Raw genomic sequence first — 24,176 nt, 5'->3', positions numbered from 1 at the left:
GTACTATTAAATACCCTCCAACAATTCTCATGATTTTGTATGCCACAAATATAACCTTTGGACAGTTGGAAAGCTCAATAACTTGTGGATTGGCAGGTATGGACCTAATGTGTGTTGAAATTTACTTATTTCCCCTTTCAACCCCTGTCTAAAAACGTAGCTTTTGTATTTTGAGAGCCATAAGTGAAGCCCCCTCTCCCACATGGAGGACCATTTCCAATACATACTTAGGGGAACATAGCTCAGTGGTAGAGCATCTGCTTGGCATGCAGAAGGTCCCAGGTTCAATCCCCGGTATCTCCAGTTAAAGGGACTAGGCAAGTAGGTGATGTTTAAGACCTCTGCCTGAGACCCTGGAGAGCTGCCACTGGTCTGAGTAGACAATACTGACTTTGATGGACCAAGGCTCTGATTCAGTATCAGGCAGCTTCATGTGCTCATGTGTTCTTCAGGTGAAATGCACAGTCCTATTTGTGGGACTCACTTGTGTAAAACAGGCTTGTGCATAGGGAACTAGATTTTCTATTTGATTTTCTCAGTATAAACTATCCAAGAAAAAGAGCCCCTCTGCATGCAGAGGAAGGTCTCTCTATGTAGTTCCACTGAAGCTGATGGGAGGGAGATTCAGGGCAAACAAAAGGACATATTTCCACTCACAGCGTACAGTTAATTTGTGGAACTCACTGCCACAGGATGTGGTCATGGGTGCCGACCTGGAAGGCTTTAAAAGGGGAGTGGACAAATTCATGGAGGACTGGGCTATCAATAGGGTTGCCAGGTCCCTCTTTGCCACCGGCAGGAGGTTTGGGGGGCAGAGCCTGAGGAGGGCGGGATTTGGGGAGGGGAGGGACTTCAATGCCATAGAGTCCAATTGCCAAAGCTGCCATTTTGTCTAGGTGAACTGATCTCAGTCAGCTGGAGATCAGTTGTACCTGGAGGCTGGCAACCCTAGCTATCAATGGCTACTAATCACGATGGATATCTACTCCTTCTAGTACCAGAGGTAGTATGCCTTTTTAAATCAGTTGCTAGGGAGCACATTCAGGGTGATACTGCTGCAGTCTTACTGTTAGTGGGTTTCCTGGAGGTAGCTGGTTGGCTACTGTGCAAAACAGAATGCTGGACTAGATGAGCCTTTGGAAGCTCTTTTGGATGCTCTTTGGAAGGCTGTGGTATTGGCTCTGTAGCAGGTACATTAGAGGCATATGAGAGTACTTTTTCAAGTTAGATGCTATTTTCAACCATTCCACTTTGGTACGGTGGGCATGTCCATATGACAAATTCCATGGCTGCCATTTCTTACACTCCAGCAACCCTTTGTGGTATGTATGTGTCCCTATTTTTTATGTGTGAAATATTTGAATGTTGGGCATGGAGCAGACATTCTGAAGCATGGGAAATAGCTTCAGGAAACGGCAGGTACATATTTCCTTCTGGAAACACTTTCCCAAGTCAGCATCTGGCTGTTGTGATCTATCTTAGCTGATTGTCCCTTTCAATGTATGACTAGGATGGAGACAAGCGGAATTTAACCTGCTTGTATTCTAGGAATGTCCTGACTGAACAGAAATATATTTTGACTGACCCTAGGATTTGTGTCCGATTCAATGTGGTGTTGTGGTTAGAATTATGGACTTGGGTCTGGGAGACTCAGGTTCCGATATTATTCCGCCATAGAAATTCACTGGGGAACCTGAGCCTGGTCATTCTCTCTCAGTCTCACATACCTCACAGGATTGGTGTTATAAGCACAAAGTGGAGTAGGGGAGAGCAATATTCTAAACTGCTTTGGGTCCCCACTGGGGAGAAGGGTGGGGTATAAGTAAATAAGAATTAATATATTAATTTGGGTTGAAATTCAGAACAAATGAACTGTATTTTGAGGGTCAAAAAATGGCAAGTGGTGGTCCCCATAGTTTATGTTTCTGACTAATAATGTTGTTATAGACTGCCCTACAAGTGTCTCCCACACTGTCCAGCTTGGTCCTACATTCATCTAAGAAGAAGAAGAGTTAGTTTTTATATGCCGACTTTCTCTTCCACTTAAGGGAGACTCAAACTGGCTTACAATCACCTTCCCTTCCCCTTCCCACAACAGACACCCTGTGAGATAGGTGAGGCTGAGAGAGTGACTTGCCCAAGGTCACCCAGCTGGCTTCGTGTGTAGGAGTGGGGAAACAAATCCAGTTCACCAGATTAGCCTCTGCTGCTCATGTGGAGGAGTGAGGAATCAAACCCGGTTTTCCAGATCAGAGTCCCCTGCTCCAAACCATCGCTCTTAACCACTACACCATGCTGGCTCTCTCTACTGGATGTCCTAGCCATTCTCCTTGAGTTGGATAGTAGAAGATCTTACCATGGCAGAGGAAGGCCTTTCCACATCTCTTCCAGTTGCCCAAATTCTTAAGTTTATACAGAAAGCTTCAATTAATGACAGCAGATCATCTTGACTCCCTTGCTGCCACTACAGGCCTAATTGGCTCTTTGGCATCCCCCTCCTCGTGCTGAGATGTCAGTAATAATTCATCTTAAATGATTCATTAATTCATTATTACAACAGAATTAGTAGACACCCTGAGAATCTAATTAATGTTCATGTTGAAAGTGCATTCTGTGCTCTTCTCTCTGCTATTATCTTCTCTTCCTTTTCCATGAACTATCTCAGCTTTTGACAGGATTTGGATGCCGCAGTAGGGATTGCCAGATCACTATTTCAGGTCTATGGGATGTTGCACAGTTGTGGGCTGTCTATGAAGCTGCACTGTTTGGAAACAAAACATATCCAAAATGTTCTATATGGATCACCAAAATAACAGTCCAATCCTAAACAGAGTTGCACCTTCTAAGCCCATTGCCTTCAATGCTTAGGATTCACTTAGGATTGCGCTGTAAGAGACTTTGGGAGAAATCTTAAGCAGGTATACTTGGATGTAAGTCCCATTTGATTCAGTGGGCTTTCCCTTTTACTAGGAAGAGGACTACGGAGGCCACTGGAGTTTAATGGAAGTATAGTTGGACCTTAAAAAGCAACTATGGGTGGATCTAAAACAGGACTGGAATGCTGTGTGTGTGTGTGTGGGGGGAAACTAACTTTTTCCTCCCATGCTGTTTTTCTGGTCAGAGATGCTTCTCCAGACTGTTTGAAGCACGGGAATGACAGGCAGGTGGACACCTATGTTGTGCCTCTTATTTTCCCTGCAAGGTCTTAAAGGAGCATAGGGGAGCCATTTCTGATCAGAGAAACAGTCTACGTGTGAATGGCCTTAATCCCCCCCTTCCCTTGTGGGGCCAAATGCTTCCTTTCAATGAGGCAGACCAACAGTGCCACCCTATAGCAAATTATTTCAGTAATACTTCAGCACGAGGAGGGGGATGCCAAAGAGCCAATTAGGCCTGTAGTGGCAGCAAGGGAGCTTCAGTGGGCTTAGACTGGAACAGGGAAATACTGAATAGTGTTTGCACTGAATATAATGCAGAGCAACGCCACCTTGTCAACCTGGGACTGCACAAGGCTATAGAGAAACAAGGAGAGGCATGTTAACCCCTAGTTATTGCTTTTGCTAACAGAGCTAATTTATCTGTTCTGCCAGACGGTTCAAATTGGTTTTCAAATTCTGAAGCACTCTGGGGGGAAAGAATGGCAGGAGCAGACACCAGACCGCCTTTCCTTCCTTGCCTGTTCATAAACTGGGCTTTCCGCCACCCTCTGCGGCCTCTACCTGTGTGGTCTGACAGGAAACATTGGTGCTGCGAGTGAAATTGCTATTTCAGATACATCCCAACAAGCCGGTGTGGCTGTCGTTATTCTCCTCCTAATCTGAATATCCCACAAAATGCCTGCAGAAAAAAAGCTACCCGAGCAGCCGGGGAATGTGCATATGCAAACAAACGCCAGAACCTACCTAACAGGGAATGCATGCACAATTAAATTGCCTGCAACATACAGGCTGTTCTGGCAGAGGGAACAAAAGCATGCAGGTCAAAATGCATGATTTAGCTCTTAAGAATGCACAAACTCTTAAAGTCACTACAGCAAATCTAGGGTCGCCAAATCCTTGGATTGCCACCAGAAGTGCTGCAAAATAAGGAACATATCCCAAGACTTTAACAGAATGCTGTAATATAATCTAACCGTTCCTTATTAAAAAAACAGTCCTTGTAAAGTGTTAAAGTGGTGCTTTTTTGCAGTTCAATGAGTATTTCTTAAACATATCGTAAATAAATAAGCAACAAGCGGCAATCCTACATACGTCAAAAGTGCGTCAAAGCAAAGTATAACAAAGTATAAAGTATAAACTTCAAAGTATGGATGAAAGATAGGGTCGCCTGCCCCGGGTTAGGAAATACCTGGTGATTTTTGGGGGGGGTGGAGCCTGAATAGGGCAGGGTTTGGAGAGGGGTGGGACTTCAATGCCATAGAGTCCCATTGCCAAAGCGGCCATTTTCTCCAGGGGAACTGATCTCTGTCACCTGGAGATAAGTTGTAATAGTGGGAGATCTCCAGCCACCACCTGGAGGTTGGCAACCCTAATGGAAGACCATGAAGATCACCCAAGATGAGGGATGGTGGTGGTCTTCTTCCATTGATGCCAATGGCAAAAAATAATGAAATAGAATTATGAAACTGAAAATACAATAACAAAAGAAACAAAAAAAATGCAAGGAAGTAAATCTGTTATTGATAGATGTCCTCACCATTCCTGCTCAGCCCCTTCACCATTCCTCAAGTTTCATATCTGTGCACATAGAAGGGAGACTGCAAACAGATAAATAATTATGACATGCCATTTAAAACTCTGGCTCTCTCTTTCCTTTAAAAGAAATTTACCCTGGAAAGCTTCTCTGGAACAACTTGGGGATTCCTCATGGGGATCATGGAACAATACAGTTCATTCCATGCGGAACAGAAAACCAACACAGAGGCCTGCAATGTAATATGAGGCTCTCCGTCTATAGGTTTCATTGTGTATTTGTGTGTATATTTTCCTTGAATACATACCCTTGACTGCACTTGCAACTCAGGGTGATACATGATCCATCAGGGAGCTTTTAAAATGATATGTTTGCTGATGCAGATACTGCACCTTCCTTTGGGAAATGTGAATGTTTCTCTTCTCGGGCCTTCTTTTATAACTTTATGAGCACAGAGCATGATCTTTAAGGGACTGGTCCCCGGTCACTTTGAAGTTAATTTTAAAAGGCGAAGCAGAAAGAAACTTGACCACAAATATGCTTCCACAGGGTCACAATGGAGCCACGGCATCTGCTGAGAGATCACGTTGTTCTAACAATGCCTAATATTTTGCACTGTCCTTTAAAGAGGCACATTGGAAGCATTCTGGTTTTATGCAGAGGATGGCTGGGTTGACACGTAACATTGCAAGACGTTTATCAGGTTGTTGCTTCTGCTGCTCTTGCAGGCCTCGTTGGCTTCAGCAGTTCCTTTTCTCTAAAGTAGGGTTGCCAGGTCCCTCTTCACCACCAGCGGGAGGTCTTTGGGGGCGGAGTCTGAGGAGGGCAGGGTTTGGGAGGGGAGGGACTTCAATGCCATAGAGTCCAATTGCCAAAGCGGCCATTTTCTCCAGGTGAACTGATCTCTGTTAGCTGGAGATCAGTTGTAATAGCAGGAGATCTCCAGCTAGTACTTGGAGGTTGGCCAGCCTACTCTAAAAGGATATTGGTGCATCGTTATAACAGTGATGAAAGTGATAGGGTGGTTTTATCAATACTCATAGTCAGTCAGCTTACAGAGGACTTCAGCCAAGCTTCAGACATTTTTTAGTTTGAAGAACAGAGCCACTTCCTGAAAGAAACCCTTGTTTCTTATGGTGGGACTACTTTCTCCAAGACTTACAACTAATTATGAAATAATGAAATGTTGTCTGGAATAGCAGACTGGCTCCAATTAACTGATAAGGACCACGGCTGTGATGAAAAAGGGGACAGATTCCATGGTCTTCCAAAGCATGCAACAGACCCACCAAGGTAAAATTTGCCCTTTCTTACAAATATGATTGGTGAATACTTGTTATTGGAGGAGAAAATGATTCAGGGAGGCATAATGGAACCATGTCCACAGTCTTTGAAGGCACCATGAGATTCATCAAAATGGAGCAGAGGTAAGCCATGTTGGGTCCCCAATGGAAAGAAAGGCTGGGTATAAATTAGGTAAATACGTAATACCTCGGGCAATGGAAGACACCACTGAATACAAACCCAAAGCCACAGTCCCTGATACATTCTTGGATGTGCATTTGAGTTCTTGTTCAGTTGAAAAGAATGTAGGGTGGAGAGATATCACCCACATTTCCATGGTTCCTGGTCCTGAGGAAGAGCTAGAGGATGAGAAATGCCCTCTTTCCCCACCTGACCTTTCTGTTTTCCATCAGTGAAAGTATTTGGGGTTTCCCACTCGAATCACAGGAAGAAAGTAGACTCCTTTGAAATGTGGTGTTGGAGGAGAGTGTTACAGATATCATGGACTGCCAAAAAAAAAATCAGTGGGTTATAAGCTAAAATGACTAAACTGAGGCTGTCGTATTTTGGTCACATTATGAGAAAGCAAGAGTCACTAGAAAAGACAGTCATGCTAGGAAAAGTTGAGGGCAGCAGGAAAAGAGGAAGACCCAACAAGAGATGGACCTGCAAAGTTGATTATGGTGTGTCTCTGTCAGGGGCAGCTCATTCCTGAAGGGGGGGCAGTTAAGCAGTGACCAGGAGCGGTGCAGCTGCACCATCTCCACAGAGGCTTCCCGCCCACCACAAGGATGTTTAAAAATAAAAAAGGGGAAATGCCCCCATTGAAAATAGCGAGACTATGCCACCCAAAAAAGTGGCATAGCCACGCAACAGCTCGAAGGGGTGTTCCTGAGTCCAAAGGGGTTAGGAAGCTGCTTAAAGACAGCTTTGCCCCCAGGAACACCCTGGGAACACCCTCCTCATGCTGGTGTGGGCTCCCACTTCAGGGATTTCGCTGTTGGTGTAGCAGCGCTGGCGGCAGAGCCCCGCACAATGGTGTGGCTTCCTGGCGCCAGCATGTTTGCTCCATCGCTGGCCTAGGTGCCACTTTATTCAGTGATAAGAAGGCACTAAGGTTGCCAGGTCCCTCTTTGCCACTGGTGGGAGTTTTATGGGGCAGAGCCTGAGGAGGGCAGGGTTTGGGGAAGGACTTCAATGCCATAGAGTCCAATTGCCAAAGCGGCCATTTTCTCCTGGTGAACTGATCACTATCAGCTGATCAGTTGTAATAGCAGGAGATCTCCAGCCACTACCTGGAGGTTGGCAAGTCTATAGAGTGGGTAGAGTGTTGGACTAGGATTGGAGAGAACCAGGTCTGAATCCCCATGTAAGTTTGCTAGGACACAAGAATGGTGGGAGAAAGGAGTGATGTAAATGAAGTAAATAAATAGATAAATAAACATTCCTGGGCCCTGACCTGGATGGCCCAGGCTAGCCTGATCTTGTCAGATCTCAGAAGCTAAGCAGTTAGTATTTGGTTAGTATTTGGATGGGAATACCAGGGATGCTGTGTAGAGGAAGGCACTGGCAAACCATCTCTGTTAGTTTCTTGCCCTGAAAACCCCAAAAGGGGTCGCCATAAATCGGCTACGACTTGACGGCACTTTACACACACAAACATTCCTGGATGGTAGCCTTCTTCTCTTATCCCTGTCTAAAAGGTGATGATGAGCTAAGGTGCAGAGACGTTCTAGCTTTCTGAAAGCAACTCAGTAAAATGATATATGGATTAATTAAGGGTTTGTCCTACCCTTCCCCCAAGGAGTTCAGCATAGCATACATAGTTCTCCCTTCATTTTATTTTCATAGCAGTCCTACCAGGTAGGCTAGACTGAGAGAGAATGACTGGCACAAGGATAACAGTGAGCTTCATGGTTGTGGGGGGGAAGGAACTTGAACCTTTACATCTCCAGTCCTAGTATTACACTCTAACTACTACACTGGCTCTGATTTGAAGTGGGGTCTTCTAAGATACAGGAAGAAGAAGAAGAGTTGGTTTTTATTCTCTACCACTTAAGGAAGAATCAAACCGGCTTACAATCACCTTCCCTTCCCCTCCCCACAACAGACACCCTGTGAGGTAGGTAGGGCTGAGAGAGTGTGACTAGCCCAAGGCCACCCAGCTGGCTTCATGTGTAGGAGTGGGGAAACCAACCCAGTTCTCCAGATCAGAGTCCCCTGCTCCAAACCATTGCTCTTAACCACTACACCATGCTGGATATGGCACTAGCTCCGATTTGAAGCAGGGTCTTCCTTTAACTACTGTGCAAACACCGTTTCTGTGGAGTCTGTCTCTCTGCACTATTTTTGGAAGTGATCTGTGCTTTCTTCTGGAAAAGAATTATATGCTCTCCTTTTACCTTCATCTGCCCTGTTCTGTACAGCACTGGCGACAGTCTTCTGTACCAGTGACAGCTGTCGAGGCCCCACCCATCTTCTCTAGCCCTTCCTTTTTTCTGAGAAATGCAGCTGTACCACAGTGGCTCCAGCAAGACGGCGGGACGTTAACATTGTGCCCCAAAGGAATAATTTATACCCCTTGGATATTTTTGTCAAGTTCCCACAATGTTTTAAAAGAGATTTGGCTTTTATAGACTCCAGCGGTTAGCATCCCGTTCCAAATGCACCAGCTTAACCACCGGGTAGGCTCTCGAGCAAATGATTTGGAGATAAAACTGAGCTGTGAAACGGTGAGCTGCCAGGCAGATGAGCAGAACAGCATGGGAAGGTAGAGACTTCCTTGGGTGGGATGTTGCCACCGGGCTGGGGCAAAGCCAAGTTTTGACGAAGTCTTTTGCCTTCCTGCCTAGCTCGGGATTAGTGCTAGCCAACAGGCAATTTTATTTACACCTGCGTGTCGATTGCGTGGCACATTAACAGCGCCATCCTGAGCAAAGTTACACCCTTCTAAGTTCATGGCTTGGGACTATGCTCTGAATGAGCAATGGTTCATTTTGGGGTGCAGCCTTCCTCGCACGGTGGAAAGCACTTCTACTGACTAAGCCCACTCAGTCGCTACACATAGTTGCTTATTATATATAGCTATTTAAGCCAGCAAAGGCATTGTGGAGGTTATAAACAATAAAGGCATTGTGAAGGTTATAAACCCCTGACTCAGTTCTCCCCCTCTAGGATATTATGGTTTCACCATCTCACTATCCCCACCTTCACTGACAGTGAAGGACAAATGCCCTCAACATTCTGTGCTTCTTAGGGATCAAGGAGAATGGTGAATCCTTGTCAGGCCATTTATGTAGGTGAGGAAGTGTGTGTGTCCTTTTATAATTTACAAAGCAATATTTTTTTCTGCATACCTCCCAATTCCCCTGAACATGCAGAGGTTTCTACCTTGTCTATGGGTGTCCTGTCCCCACTGCCCTATTGATAGGCACTCAACAATCCACTATAAGAAGAAAGAGAGAAAGGGGAGGGGCTGTGGCTTAGTTTGTAGAGCATCTGCTTGGCATGCAGAAGGTCCCAGCTTCAATCCCTGGCATCTCCAGTTAAAGAGGTGAGGCAGGTAGGTGATGTGAACGACCACTGTCTGAGACCCGGTAGAGCCGCTGCCTGTCTGAGTAGACAATACTGACTTTGATGGACCAAGGGTCTGATTCAGTATAAGGCAGCTTCATGAGAGATGGGAGGAACTGCAGGGGGAAGAATCACAATTGAGAAATTCCTTCCCTCCTGCCCCACTTCTCCCTCTCCAGGAGATCACAAGCACTCAAGAGATTGGGAATGCCAATTTCCCCCCATCTTCCTCTGTGTTTTTTCACCTTTAACTACCCTCAGCATTCCAAAGGTAATGAGCATGTTCAGCCGCTGGTGGGCAAGGAGGTTGGATTTTTAAATGAACATATATTCTTCCCCATAACCTAGGAAGTCCCAGGTATGCAGAAACATCAACTTTATCTACAGATGAACCCAGTTTGCTGTCATTGTAGTAAGTGCTAAACTATGAAATATGCAATTAGAAGAAACAAGGAGGGAACCCACAAAGAATTCTGTACAGGGAACAATTTGGAAATCCTCCCCTAATCTTCCTTTCCTGGAATCTCTACTCATGGAGGCATGAATGGGCTAATTTCCACCCCAATTCCTTTAATTGACTCTCAGTGTTCTCAGCATTCCAGGCCTCCTGGGGCATATTTAGTCCTCTATAAATTCACACACACAAAATAAGACTTCAAAATGGCCCGATGACCATGTTTTTCTACATATCTGGGGAAAGCACATAGTAGACAGAGACCTGTGTCTTGTCAGTTGATGGCCTGGTTTTCCAGCTTTTGTGATTGAACTTGTACAGTTAGGAATGATAATATTTAAACAAAATAGGGGAGGGGATGTGGCTCAGTGGTAGAGCATCTGCTTGACATGCAGAAGGTCCTAGGTTCAATCCCCAGCACCCCCAGTTAAAGGGACCAGGCAAGTAGATGATGTGAAAGATCTCAGCCTGAGACACTGGAGAGCCGCTGCCAGTCTGAGTAGACAATACTGACTCTGATGGACCAAGGGTCTAGCATCATAGAATCATAGAGTTGGAAGGGACCTCCAGGGTCATCTAGTCCAACCCCCTGCACAATGAAGGACATTCACAACTATCTCCCCCCCACACACACACACACACATACCCAGTGACCAGAAGATGGCCAAGATGCCACCTTATGATTTATTCTGATTCGGTCTGATTCAGTATAAGGGAGCTTCATGTGTTCAAAATTTGGGGCCAGTGCAGCTGGCAGAGTACTGGTGTAATATATACCCTCCAAAGTGGCCTCATAAGGACCCAGGCAGCAGCATTTTGGACCAGCTGGAGCTTCCAAAGCAGCTTCATGGGCAGCCCTGCGTAGAGCGAGTTACACTAATCAAGCCTGGAGGTGACCGTTACGTGGATCACTGTGGCAAGGTCAGAGCGGGACAGGTAGAGGGCTAGTTGCCAGGCTCGCCGTAGATAGTAGAAGGCTGTCTGGACAACAATGGAAACCTGCCTTTCCATAGAAAAGGAGGCAACTAACGCAACATCCAAACTCTTGACAGAACTAGATGGTGCTAGTAGAGCGCCAGCATGGTGTAGTGGTTAAGAGTGGTGGTTTGGAGCGGTGGACTCTGACCTGGAGAACTGGGTTTGATTCCCCACTCCTCCACATGAGCAACGGACACTAATCTGGTGAACTGGATCTGTTTCCCCACTCCTCCACACGAAGCCAGCTGGGTGACCTTGGGCTAGTCACAGCTCTCTCAGCCCTACTTACTTCACAGGGTGTCTGTTATAGGGCGGGGAAGGTGATTGTAAGCTGGTTTGAGACTCCCTTAAGTGGTAGAGAAAGTCGGCATATAAAAAACAACTCTTCTTCTTCTAGTTGTACCCTGGCAGCTGCCTTGTATCATGCTATGCTGATGCCAGACCTGACTCTCTGTAAGAACAGCCCTCTGCTTTGATCTGTGTCAGCAGCAGAGCTCTGGGCCACATAGGATGACTTTTGGATAGGCTTCAATTTGCTGCTTTCTTCATATAGACATAATTCTATGTTTCTGATGTTTGTGTATGTAACTTTTCATCAAGGCAGTAGATGAGTGTGTCATGCTATTCTGGCAGAAGTGTCGAGGGAGAAGGCAGAGGCAAATAGAAGCTCCAGGAACAGAGAAATGAAATGCAATTTACCCTTTGGGCCGGTTTTCAAATCAAACAACATTCAGAAGGCAGAATGGAATTAATTAACTGGGCAATATGAAAGAAGAGTGAGTAACCATGGATGAAACCATGGATGGGCATGATTGATACATGTATGGGGTTTCTACTAGGATTGCCAGCTCTGGGTTGGGAAACACCTGGAGATTATAGGGGTAGAGCCTGAGGAGGGCAGGGAAGGGGGACGGGAGGGACTTCAGTGGGTATAATGCCATAGAGTCCACCTTGCAAAATGGCCATTTTCTCCAGGGGAACTGATCTCTGTCACCTGGAGATCAGTTGTAATAACAGGAGATCTTCAGCCACCACCTGGCATATGGGCATAGTATGCTAGATGGAAGAGCGTTAAGTACTGTCTCCTTTGGAATTTGTATGGATTGATCTTGAATGATATCATAAAGAGGTGTGACTGAAGAAAGATGTGAAAGGGGAAGTACCGGATTCCTCCCTCACCCTTTTGCTGCTCCGTAATTAATTATTAGGCAGCCTTGGCACTTTTGGGGGCTGCTTCTGCCAGCTCCATGCATGGTGACTTCAATTTATTGCCATTCTTATCAGCCTTGTTAATTGCTTCATGAACGGCCGGCAAGACTTCAAATTTATTGGCTACTCATCTTACATGCTGCTTGCTTAGCTTGACGTTATCACAAGCCGGTAGTAGGCAACTTTCTTCACTTGCTGCTGGGCGCCAGGAGAAGCTGCTGTGGGACATTATGGCTTTAGCACAGATGATGCAGTAGTTTTCTTGTTTATGCTGAGCAGGCTGCAATTGTGATGCAGGAACTTTGGGGTTGTACGATGTACTTTTGCATTCTATTTGATGATTCTTTGTGATATATATTACCTGATGATTTCTTATGTTATTGCTAATGCATATTTTAATAGGCGAAGGTTCCCTGTGCAAACACCAGCCGGCTACCTGAAACCAACTTCCGTTGGGATCGAACTCAGGTCATGAGCAGAGCTTGAACTGCAGTACTGCAGTTTACCACTCTGCGCCATGGGGCTCTTAAATACATATATAACATACATATATTTACCTTTGGTCATAGTGGCTGTCATTTTTTTTGTGAGCCACCTGGAGGTTGGCAACCCTAGTTCCTACCAGCAGTTCTGAAAAGGGAAAGCGTGCCATGTGTTTATAGAGTTATGGCAACGATAGCCAATATTCCACTCTCATTCTCTTCGATGTAGCTTACGCAGCAGGAGTTCATATACCAGCTTGCCCGTTTAACTTACACTGAAGGTTCCCAGTGGGCCAAAGCCCTGCAAGGCAGCTGGCAGGTGGGAGAAAGCAGAGGCAAGCCCCAGTAGCTCTGCCCTAGCACAAGGGCCTCTTGGCTTAAACCCATCAGCATCAACAATGACCCACGGCAGTTGACTGGTTGCCTCTTCCCACACCACCACCACTAGCCAGCAGCAGTACCGGAGGAGGCATTGGTGGTGCTGGCTAGGTCTGAGCTGAGTGGCCCTTATAGGTGCCACTAGGCTCTTTCAGCTTGGCTTCCTCCGGGGCCGACTAAACTTCCCAATCTGCCCCTGACAATGTGGCCCGAGGTGCCTTTACCCTCACTTCAGACTTCCCTGGTTCTGCTAAGCTGTGCATTCTAACAATGTTCTTCCAGATTAGCGTGCCCAGAACACCTCTATCCCTCCTATTCCAGCTCTCCCTTAGGTAATATTAGATGCTTCAAGCATGTTCTGAGAGGAAACACCCTAAAAGAGTTATAATTATAACATATATTAACACTGTTTACGAGGCAAAAAAAAATGCAGCAAAAAATTACCAGGGGAGGCATAGGAGTGACACAGCAAATCTATCAATGGAGATATTGTTTGTGAAGTTATAAAGCTTAGTGGGAGAGAGCAGAATTTTCAAGCAGACTTTGTTACTGATCCTTGCCTCATTTTTTCCTTCTGAGTCTGCAAGCAAGTTACAGCCTGCAAGAACAAGAGAACTGAGGAGAAATTAATGGCCTTCCTTGTTCCCAGCTTTTTACCCCCAAAGGTTGGATCCCTCTTCTACGTAACAGGACAGCATTGGTAAGCAGCTGCTCAGGCAAAATTTCCTTTATATGAAACCATCCCATTCTCTCTGTTATAAAGGTCTGGTTGAAATATATGGGAACTCTACCATGACGTTAGCAGTTCATAACTTTGGTCAACCCTGTCAAGTAATTTGTGGCAGACACTATGGGGCAAATGGACCAGGGCTGATTCTCTGTACCGGTTTTGGTGTTTCCCTTGACCAATGAGCATAACTCAGTGAAAAACCTAAAACATTAAATTTCCAGCTAATAAGTTCCGGCTTGCAATCTTTTGACCTCTGTACATGCGTTGCATCCATCTTCTCTGGGCACAACATTTGAATACTTCCTGGTAAGGATTGATCTAGACATTAGGACGAATTTTCTAACAGTTAGAGCGGTTCCTCAGTGGAACTGGCTTCCTTGGGAGGTGGTAAGCTCTCCTTCCCTGGAGGTTTTTAAGATGAGGTTAAATGGCCATCTGTCAGCAATGCTGATTCTATGACCTTAAGCAGATGATGAGAGGGAAGGCATCTTGACCATCTTCTGGGCATGGAGTAGGGGGGGTCACTGGGGTGTGTGGGAGGGAGGTAGTTGTGAATTTCCTGCATTGTGCAGGGGGTTGTACTAGATGACCCTGGTGGTCCCTTCCAACTCTATGATCAAGTGGACTTTGGGCATTGATGTCCCTTAAACCCTTTTGTAATCTAAATGGGACCTTTAAATGATGTGCTGTTGTGGTTGATTACTTACATCAAGTGCCATCAAGTCACAAGCTGCCACTTACTGATGGTGAACCCAGCAAGAGGCTTTCAAGGCAAGTGAGAAGAAGAAGTGGCTTGCCATTGACTTCCTCTGCAGAGTCTTTCTTGGTGGTCTCCCATCCAAGCACCTGCTTAACTTGCGAGGTCTGATGAGGTCAGGCTATACCATGCCATTTCCTTCTCCTCTGTTTTTTTTTTTTTTAACCAGCAATTGTTCCATGATATTGTGGGACTTTTTAACGTGTTGCTCCTTAGATTGAATTAAATGCTATATCAGAAAACAATCGCCTCTGGAAGGTGCTGACAAGCCACCCAGATCCAGTCAGGACTACAGAAGGCTTTTGAAAAGATATGTGTGGATGAGGAATTATAAATGTAAACTGGTTCTGATAATAGTAATTCTACAGCCCAGCCCAGCAGGAGAACCCATTTGAACATAATCCGGAAACTGCTGATTGGGAGATTCCAGCATCTTCCTTTGGAGCTGTGCTTGAGCGGCCCCAGGTAATGTGCATTCTCTTGGACTGGATCTTGGTGGAAGTGCAGCGGGAGAAGAGGGGTTTTTATGTATTCTATAGGGGCTCCCCTTTGGACATGATCAATGACACATTTTCTCTGATACCATCCCTACCCCTCCTCACCGAGAGCCTATTTCACAAAGCAGAAAAGGCATGGACTCTGGTAGATCCCAAGTGGGCCACCTTAAGTGGAGGAACAGGAAGTCGTTGGCAGCCTAAAGGCTGTTACTGGCATGTGGAGATATATGGGAGGAGACAGTTTTTTAGATATGAGGTTCTAGGCTGTGAAAGGCTTTAAGTAGCACTTTGCTTTGGACTTGGAAACAAACTGCGTACCACTCTAGCTGTTTTAAGATAGGTGAGATATGTTCTCACCGGCTCGCCACTGACAGTATTTGGGCTGACGCATCTGAACCAACTGAAGTTTTTGGGTTATCTTCAAGGGTCGCCTAACACAGTAGTCGCCTAAAGTAGTCTAGCCATGATGTTACAAAAGCATGGGACAGTGTGGCAAGATTAGCTGAGTTTAAGAAGGATGAGAGTTGGTGAGCAAGATACATCTGATAGAAGGCGTTCTTGGCCACATCACCAACCTGCTTTGTAAACAGCAAGGTTGAGTCCATGTACTATTGGGAAGTGTGTGAGTTGTGCATGCAGGTTCCTCCCCATGCTGCAGGAGAGTTGTGCAAGTGCTTGAATTATACTTGAGGCATGAAACATGCATGCATATACATATATTGTGCATCCAAGTGTGTTCAGCCCTAGACCTCTCACATGAACACATGAAGCTGCCTTCCTTATATTGAATCAGACCCTTGGTCAATCAAAGTCAGTATTGTCTACTCAGACCAGCAGCGGCTCTCCGGGGTCTCAGTCAGAGAGGTCTTTCACATCACCTACTTGCCTAGTCCCTTTAACTGGAGATGCTGGGGATTGAACCTGGGACCTTCTACATGCAAAGCAGATGCTCTACCACTGAGCCTCCCCAACCTTTGAAGGTGTGCTTAGCAGAATTGCCCTCTGTAAAGAGAAGGCATTATGAACAGTTCTTATATGTGTGGCAGTTAAGTAATACTCTGTTGACATATTGCTGAAGAACCTCTAATCAAACACTTTTCACATCTACCTTTGTGTAAACTCTTTCCAGCACACAAAAGGGATGTGACCAAATAGGGGATTGATATTCAAGTCACAAATATGGTCTAGGCTACTACCTGTGTACAGGATGGGATCAAGGCTGGCAATAGTTTTGCTGCCTGAGAGACAAGGATAGGGCTGGATTGATTTGGCTGGGTGTCTTTCCTTTGAAGTGCAGTGAAATCCTACGGCTTTTATTTTCTTGGTGAACACATGTAAGGACTCTCCTATTTTGACCCCATATGGAGTCCTATAATCTAGTCTCACCTGGGGCACCAGAACCTTTTAGGCCATCACTGCTAAAATTGGTACTGGAAGGGGAAATAACATCTCTTGGAAGAGTCAAAAGAGACTAAGAGGAAATTCTCGGAGGGGAATTGTGATAAGGGAAGGGGGAAGGTGGTTGCCTTCTTTTTTATTCTCATTTTAAGTTTAACTCTTTCTCGTTTACAATAATATAATCAGTTTAGCTTTTGACTACAATTTTGTCTAGATTGAATCGCTGTCGGTGGTGCATAAGGCGACATGTTCTTTGTGAAATAAATTCTCAACCATTTTAGAGTGCCTGAAAGAGACGTGAGCTTTTGTGCAAATGTCTAACAGAACCTGGGAGGGGAGGGAGAGAATGAATTTGTTTGGGCGAAGTGAAAGCTGTTGCTCTGTTGCGAGTTCTATGAAGCCACTTGTTGCATTTCCTGATTTTAATCCATCTGACATTGATCATGCAGTGAGTGGCAAATTTATTTGTTTACTTGGCACTCAGCTTTCATTGTAGTACTTTCACATTCTGCTGGTGAAGAATCCTAGGGATGATGAGTTCAGCATAGGGTTGGCAGATCCGGGTTGGAAAATACCTGGAGAGTTTGGGGTGTAGCCTGAGGAGGGCGGGTTTGGAGAGGGGAGGGACTTCAATGCCATAGAGTCCAATTGCCAAAGCGGCCGTTTTCTCCAGGTGAACTGAACTCTATCGGCTGGAGATCAGTTGTAATAGCAGCAGATCTCCAGGTACCACCTGGAGGCTGGCAACCCTAGTTCAACAGGATGGCAGTGACCCTACCTTACATGTGGGATCTATAGCCTTGGGATTACTATTTAAGATGCACATTTATGAGCCTACATCCTGCACCATCAAAAACACACACCCAACCACATTTTATGTTTGGTGTGAAACTTCTACAAGGTTCTGTCTTCTGCCAGTATTGTGATATCCTATATAATAGATTAGAGGGTGGGGGACCTTTCCAGAATTTCTCCCAATATGCAACTTATTCTAATGTTTTGTACAGTGGGGGGAAATGTTGTACAGTGGAAATGAAATTTAATAATAGAGTTGCCAGCTCTGGGTTGGGAAATACCTGGAGATTTGTGGGGGTGGAGCCTGAAGAGGGCAGGGTTGGGGGAAGGGAGGGACTTCAATGGGTATAATGCCATAGAGTCCACCTTCCAAAGCAGCCGTTTTCTCCATGGGAACTGATTTCTGTCACCTGGAGATCAGTTGTAATAACAGGAGATCTCCAGCCACCACCTGGAGGCTGGCAACCGTATTTAGTAAGGCTCTAGGTTGTTCCTTTAAAATAAATAGGGGAAAGAGATTTTTTAAAACTGAAAATGATGAGAAGTACTGTCTTTGTCATTTTCCTTCCTTCCTTCCTGTTCTCTGTCATTTTGTTTGTGTCTGCAGGATTGGTGTTGGGTGTGTGTGTTAAGACCGTGGTGACTAGACTTTTCTGCACAAATATATTATTTTGTACTTTTGTTTACAACTTTTTAAAGAGTGTAACATGATGACCGCTGCTGGTTAGCTTTGTAATTAAGGACAAGGAATAGTAGTAGTTAGCATTTGTATAGAACGTTATACTTTATCTCAATAACCTTGACAATGCTGTAAATATTCTTCATGTTGTGGAATGAAGGGGAGGTGGAGCTGCTTGCTTAATTCGTGGCAGCAGGGAGATTAACAGGGAACTTTTGTGTCCACATTTGTAGCCACTGCACAACTCCGGCATGAGTCACAGAAAGGCGGTCATGGGGATATTTAATAGGGGTATTTGTGGAACTAGCAAAGGCCGGGTACTATGGCTAGTGGGTTCCGCATGGACAGTAAACAATCCTGAGTCCAATGTTGCTAAAGTTTATTTTTATAATAAATATTATTCAATAAGTAAAATAAAATAAATAAGCACCAGGAATGGCACCTATTTCCCCTCCTCCCATGTTCCAAGCACCGGTTACCGACTGAATTGTTGATGTCTATACTTGTGAGTTCAGAATTTCCTGTGTGTGTGTTAAGTGCCGTCAAGTCACTTCTGACTCATGGCGACCCTGTGAATGAAAGTCCTCCAAAATGTCCTATCTTTGACAGCCCTGCTCAGATCTTGCAAATTGAAGGCTGTGGCTTCCTTTATTGAGTCAATCCATCTCTTGTTGGGTCTTCCTCTTTTCCTGCTGCCCTCAACTTTTCCTAGCATGATTGTCTTTTCCAGTGACTCTTGTCGTCTCGCGACGTGACCAAAATACGACAGCCTCAGTTTAGTCATTTTAGCTTCTAGGGTCAGTTCAGGCTTGATTTGATCTATAACCCACTGATTTGTTTTTTGGGCAGTCCACGGAATCCGTAACCCTCTCCTCCAACACCACATTTCAAAGGAATCTATTTTCTTCCTATCAGCTTTCTTCACTGTCCAGCATTCACACCCATATATAGTAATAAGGAATACGATGGCATGAATTAATTCATTAATTAATTCATTAATTAATTAATTCAGAATTTCCTACTAAGATATTTAAAACAGGGGAAACGTTTTCATTAAGCCTGTAACTTTCCTTTTCAACATTTTTATATGTGAATATAATGATAAGACTATATGTCATAGCTAGGGTTGCCAACTCCTAGTTGGGAAATACCTGGAGATTTTGGAGGTGGAGCCTGAGGAGGGCAGGGGTTGGGGGAAGGGAGGGACATCAATGGGGTATCATGCCATAGAGTCCACCTTCCAAAGCAGCCGTTTTCTCCAGGTGAACTGATCTCTGTTGCCTGAAGATCAGTTGTAACTGATTGGCAGCCTAATCGTAGCCAAGAGAAAAAAAAATGTCACCAGTGATGCAACTGGGATGGACGAGGACTCTATAAAGCAGGTTGGGCAAGTCAAGCTTTGTGCTCGGCGCACACCCAGTTTTGCATTAAGGACAGCTTGGTCTGATCCTGGGTGCAATATGACTTGCATGAGAGGACAATACATCAATTTAAAAAAAAAGTAGCCACAAGGGGGAGGGAATATAGAAATTGGCTCTGTGGATCAATGTTCAATCTGTTTCCATTTGTTTTGTTTGCCTGTGTGTCAAAGATCAGCTGTTTGGCTGTAAACTTCAGGTGATGCACACACACGCTTATGTGTGTGTGTGAGAGAAGCACCATCAAGTCGCTTCTGACTCATGGCGATCCTACGAATCAATGTCCTCCAAAATGTCCTATCATCTACAGCCTTGCTCAGGTCTTGCAAACCGAGGGCCGTGGCTTCCTTTATAGAGTTAATCCGTCTCATGTTGGGTCTTCCTCTTTTCCTGCTGCCTTCAACTTTTCCTAGCATGATTGCCTTTTCAAGAGAGTCTTGTCTTCTCATAATGTGACCAGAATACAAAAGCCCCAGTTTAGTCCTTTTAGCTTCAAGGGACAGTTCAGGCTTGATTTGATCTACATTTGAGTATGTAATTTTTACTTTGATTTTTTTTAAATGAAGATGACCTGAATGTGAAATAAGAGAAGTGGCAATGTTGATATTAAATATAATATGCTGCCTTGAGCCAAGAGGTAAGGCAGAGTATAAATATTTTAATGAATAAATCAAATAGCATATGTGTATGTACTGTATATACAATACAATCTCCTTTATTGGCATAAAGTGTTTATGTACATGTTTATTCACCAATTTACAGGTAGCTATGCATATACAATATCTTGGGAATCTTTATAATAGCTTGGGAAGCATGGTATGGAGGTGCTCATCTTTTTTACATATAAGAAAAAGTACAAGAACTCCTTGAAAAGAACTTGATGTCGGACACACAGAAGTACTTGCAGCAGAAGCGAGGACCTCAGTAGAGGAAAGGCTCTGCAGTGACCAGAGAGAGGCACAAGGGGAACAAGGTTACGGGACCCAAATCATAATTAGCTGAGAACGTGTTGTATAAGTGCCTAAACAAATAATAGAAGCCTAGAAGTGGACACTAGATCATTACCAAACTGGAATTTCTGCTCCAAGGCATCCACGTCTTTCTTTCCAAACATTCCTTCTCCCTTCCCACCCCCACAAATCAACCTACACAATCCAGGTGAGAGCCACACCTGCAAAGCAAGCAGGTCACTCAAGTCAAGCAGAGGCGCCAAGCCACATGCGGGAGAATCACTAACATATGCATGGGCTCCATTTCTGATTGCTACATGCACGTGAAGGCACTGCTGGTTAATCACTGATATGGTGATCATCATTTTGGTTGGGCTTTCCCAAAGGACATCTAGTCACCATTCTCAGATCCTTGCTTTATTTAACACAGATATATTACCTTGTGGCTCTGCAGGTTGTGAGTTTGAAAGAGCTGGAGTGTGTGTGTGAATGTGGAGCCATTCTCCTGCTTGGATAGTGTTAAGGAGGCAGACCCCAGCTTTTATTGTGATGTGTAAGTAAATGCACAGTAAAGATGGAATCAGTCTTCTCGGTTTTGGAAGCAAGCATCTTCTCAGTACATGTTACACAGAGACTCACTTGGCAGTTGAAAATGTTTGTTTGTTCTATGGGAAGCAAGAATTTTCCATCTTCAAGGATGGGAGCCAGCGTGGTGTAGTGGTTAAGAGCGGTGGACTCTAATCTAGAGAACCGGGTTTGATTCCCCACTCCTCCACATGAGAGGCAGATGCTAATCTTGTGAACCGGGTTGGTTTCCCCACTCCTACACATGAAGCCAGCTGGGTGACCTTGGGCTAGTCACAGCTCTCTTAGAGCTCTCTCAGCCCCACCTACCTCACTGGGTGTCTGTTGTGGGGAGGGGAAGGGAAGGTGATTGTAAGCCGGTTTTATTCTCCCTTAAATGGTAGAGAAAGTCGGCATATAAAAACTCTTCTTCTTCATTTCTGCTTGTGTGAGAGCTTGTGCAACCAATTTCTGGGCACTACAATATATAGGTAGAAAATCGCTAGATGTTGAGCAAGATGTTGTGCAAGCGAATGTGCAGTAAGCCAATATTCTTGGATCAATGTGCTGGATAATGCTTGGATCTACCACATAAGATGAAAGATTGTTGTTTGGACCAAGCCAACATTCAGTTCAGTTTATGTTTTAGCGCTAAGACCATACGTTCATCTGGAGTAGGAAGGCTCCTTACTTAGCTGAAGTGGTACACCAGATCGAAACCCAGTAGCTTTAGCTATAGGAATTTCTGTCCTATGTGTGTGTGTTATAGGCAGTTAAAAAAAGAGAGACAGAGGATGTAAAATGGTTCATATGGTACCCTTTCTGTGGGAAAGTTAAGAAGATCTGTGCTACTCAATATCTAAACATTTTAGATTTTACGTCACTGTTGATATGCATTTCATTTTCTATTCCTTTGGATTTTGGAATAAACTATGCATCTGCAGTAGAAAACTGGTACTAAAATAATAGCAATACAGTGAATTCTAATGTGGAATCAATTATTTCCTTCCTTTACTGAAAGATCTGGCTTTGTTAGTACACTTTGATTGCATTCCTTAAGAATTTTGTTGAGGGAATATAGCACTAACCATACTTACTTGGAAGCAAATCCTGATGAAAGCAATTGCACATGTTTATTTAGAATATTTCTATGCTGCCTCTTTACAGTCCTGCTCTAGGCAGCTTAAAATTTAAAACCGCTATATTTTATTTGTTTGTTTATTGGGATTTTATCTCACCCTCATCTTTGGCCAAGCCGGGCTCAGGGCAGCTACCACCAAGTATTATCACACAATACAATAAAATACAATTCAATGGATACACATTTAAAATACTAAAAACATTAGCAGTTAAAATATCAGAAATGGCGCTCATCACGAAAGTGTATTAGAACACAAGCCACATAAAAACTATCCATAAAACAAGGAGACCGTTAAAAAACTGATAAGACAAAAACCCTAACTAAAAGCCTAGGTTAAAAAGATGTGTTTTAACCTGGCCCCTAAAAATAGTAAAGTGGGTGCCAGGCAAGCCTAAAGGGGGAGGGCATTCCAAAGACAAAGTGCCACCACAGAAAATGCCGTCTCTAATCACCAGCCACCTCACCTCTAGGGTTCCCAACCTCCAGGTACTAGCTGGAGATCTCCTGCTATTACAACTGATCTCCTGCCGATAGAGACAAGTTCACCTGGAGAAAATGGCTGCTTTGGCAATTGGGCTCTATGGCATTGAAGTCCCTCCCCTCCCCAAATCCCACCCTCAGGGCCGGATTTAGGTTTGATGAGGCCCTAAGCTATTGATGGTAATGGGACCCTTTATATGTCCAGCTGTCCTTTGTCAACAACAAATTGTTGCTGTTTTTTGTGTTGAATATATGCTATATGGTAATTTACGGACCTAATAGGTATCTAAAGCCATTTGCACATACCAAAATACGTATTTTATCAAAGTAATTGTTGAACTGAAATTCAATTAAAAAATATATTAATAGTGAAATGATTATTAATCTCTAACTTAAAATGGTTTTTTATTCATAACAAACTTAATGAAAACACAATGGCATTTGGCAAAAACAAAAGTTTCTTTAGAAACACAATGTACATCCCGTTTTTTTTCCCTTTAATTTTTTTTGGGGGCCCCAAGAGAGTGGGGCCCTAATCTATAGCTTGTTTAGCTTATACGTAAATCCGGCACTGCCCACCCTCCTCAGGCTCCGCCCCAAAAACCTTCCACCAGTTGTGAAGAGGGACCTGGCAACCCTACTCACCTCTGAAGGTGGGGGCACAAAGAGCAGGATTTGAGAGGCAGGTTTTAACTGGCAATCTGAATAGTACATACTTGCATGTAAATGCATTTGAAAAATGAGTCAAAGTTACCCATGGTACAGTGCACTGAGAGCTTCTTTTGCCTAAGAAAAATGGCCATGTCATTATTTTTCATGCAGAGGCCATTGATTTCAGTAGCAGATGCACTAAGATAGTTGTTGGAGAAGTGTGCATTTCCAGGCATTTTTCCATGAATCAAGGTCTTACACACCCCAACCTCTATGCGCACCCACACAAATTGTCTGAATGTTAGCAAGGAAGCATAAAGACTGCAAAGAGGTTTCCTTCAGCTTTTGCTATTTATTTTGGGCCATTTCTTTTTTCTTTTTTTCAAAAAAGGGGTCAGAACAACCTTTTACTCACCAAAAAGGCATGCACACGGCTCCCTATAAAATTCTTCAAAGCCACTGCCTCATTTGACCCAAGCGTGTGGTTTGTGAGGGACATGCAGAGCAGATCCTGCAGTCTCTGTGGTGCCAATCAGATTCCCTGAGCCTGGGAGAAGAAACTCAGATTCCACATTTGGATCTCCTGCTTCCAAAGAATCACAACTATCCTGTAAACATTTGGCCCAACAGGCTGCTCCTTGACTGAAACCAAGACACCCCCTCAGCTTGTTCAAATGTTTTTAAGATAATAAAAAAAGATACACTTTAAAATGAGACATGGCATTGTTCATTCCAGATTCGGCCAATACAATGCTTTATTAAAGCACTGTCAATCCATTAAAAAACGAAAGGCCTTTTACACAAACTGGTCATTGAGCATGAGCATGGCCATCCTCCTTTGCATTTACAGATTCATGCCCTTTGGGACCTTGAAGCCTGTCTGCGTATGCATGGTTCAAGTTTGACTCCACATTTCCCAGAAATGGAAATCAGAAAAGGATATTTAAACCATACTCTTTTATTTAGAATAAAAAAGACAGTATTAAAAAAAAAACAGAGAGAGAGAGAGAGCAAATTCAAAACTAAGCTGTTGGTCCAGCAGAGTATCATATATCCCCCAGAGCAT

General features: G+C 44.2%; 1 non-coding gene across 1 annotated transcript; it reads left to right on the top strand.

The window, feature by feature from the left end:
• Nucleotides 1-10,357: 10,357 nt before the first annotated feature.
• TRNAV-GAC (transfer RNA valine (anticodon GAC)) lies at nt 10,358-10,429 on the top strand. The gene has a single exon. It is a non-coding gene; the product is annotated as a tRNA-Val (tRNA).
• The last annotated feature ends 13,747 nt before the right edge of the window (nt 10,430-24,176 follow it).

Source organism: Euleptes europaea, chromosome 11 (assembly GCF_029931775.1).
Source record: "Euleptes europaea isolate rEulEur1 chromosome 11, rEulEur1.hap1, whole genome shotgun sequence".
In the NCBI taxonomy this organism is placed as follows: Eukaryota; Metazoa; Chordata; class Lepidosauria; order Squamata; family Sphaerodactylidae; genus Euleptes; species Euleptes europaea.
This window is presented reverse-complemented; position numbering and strand designations above follow the sequence as displayed.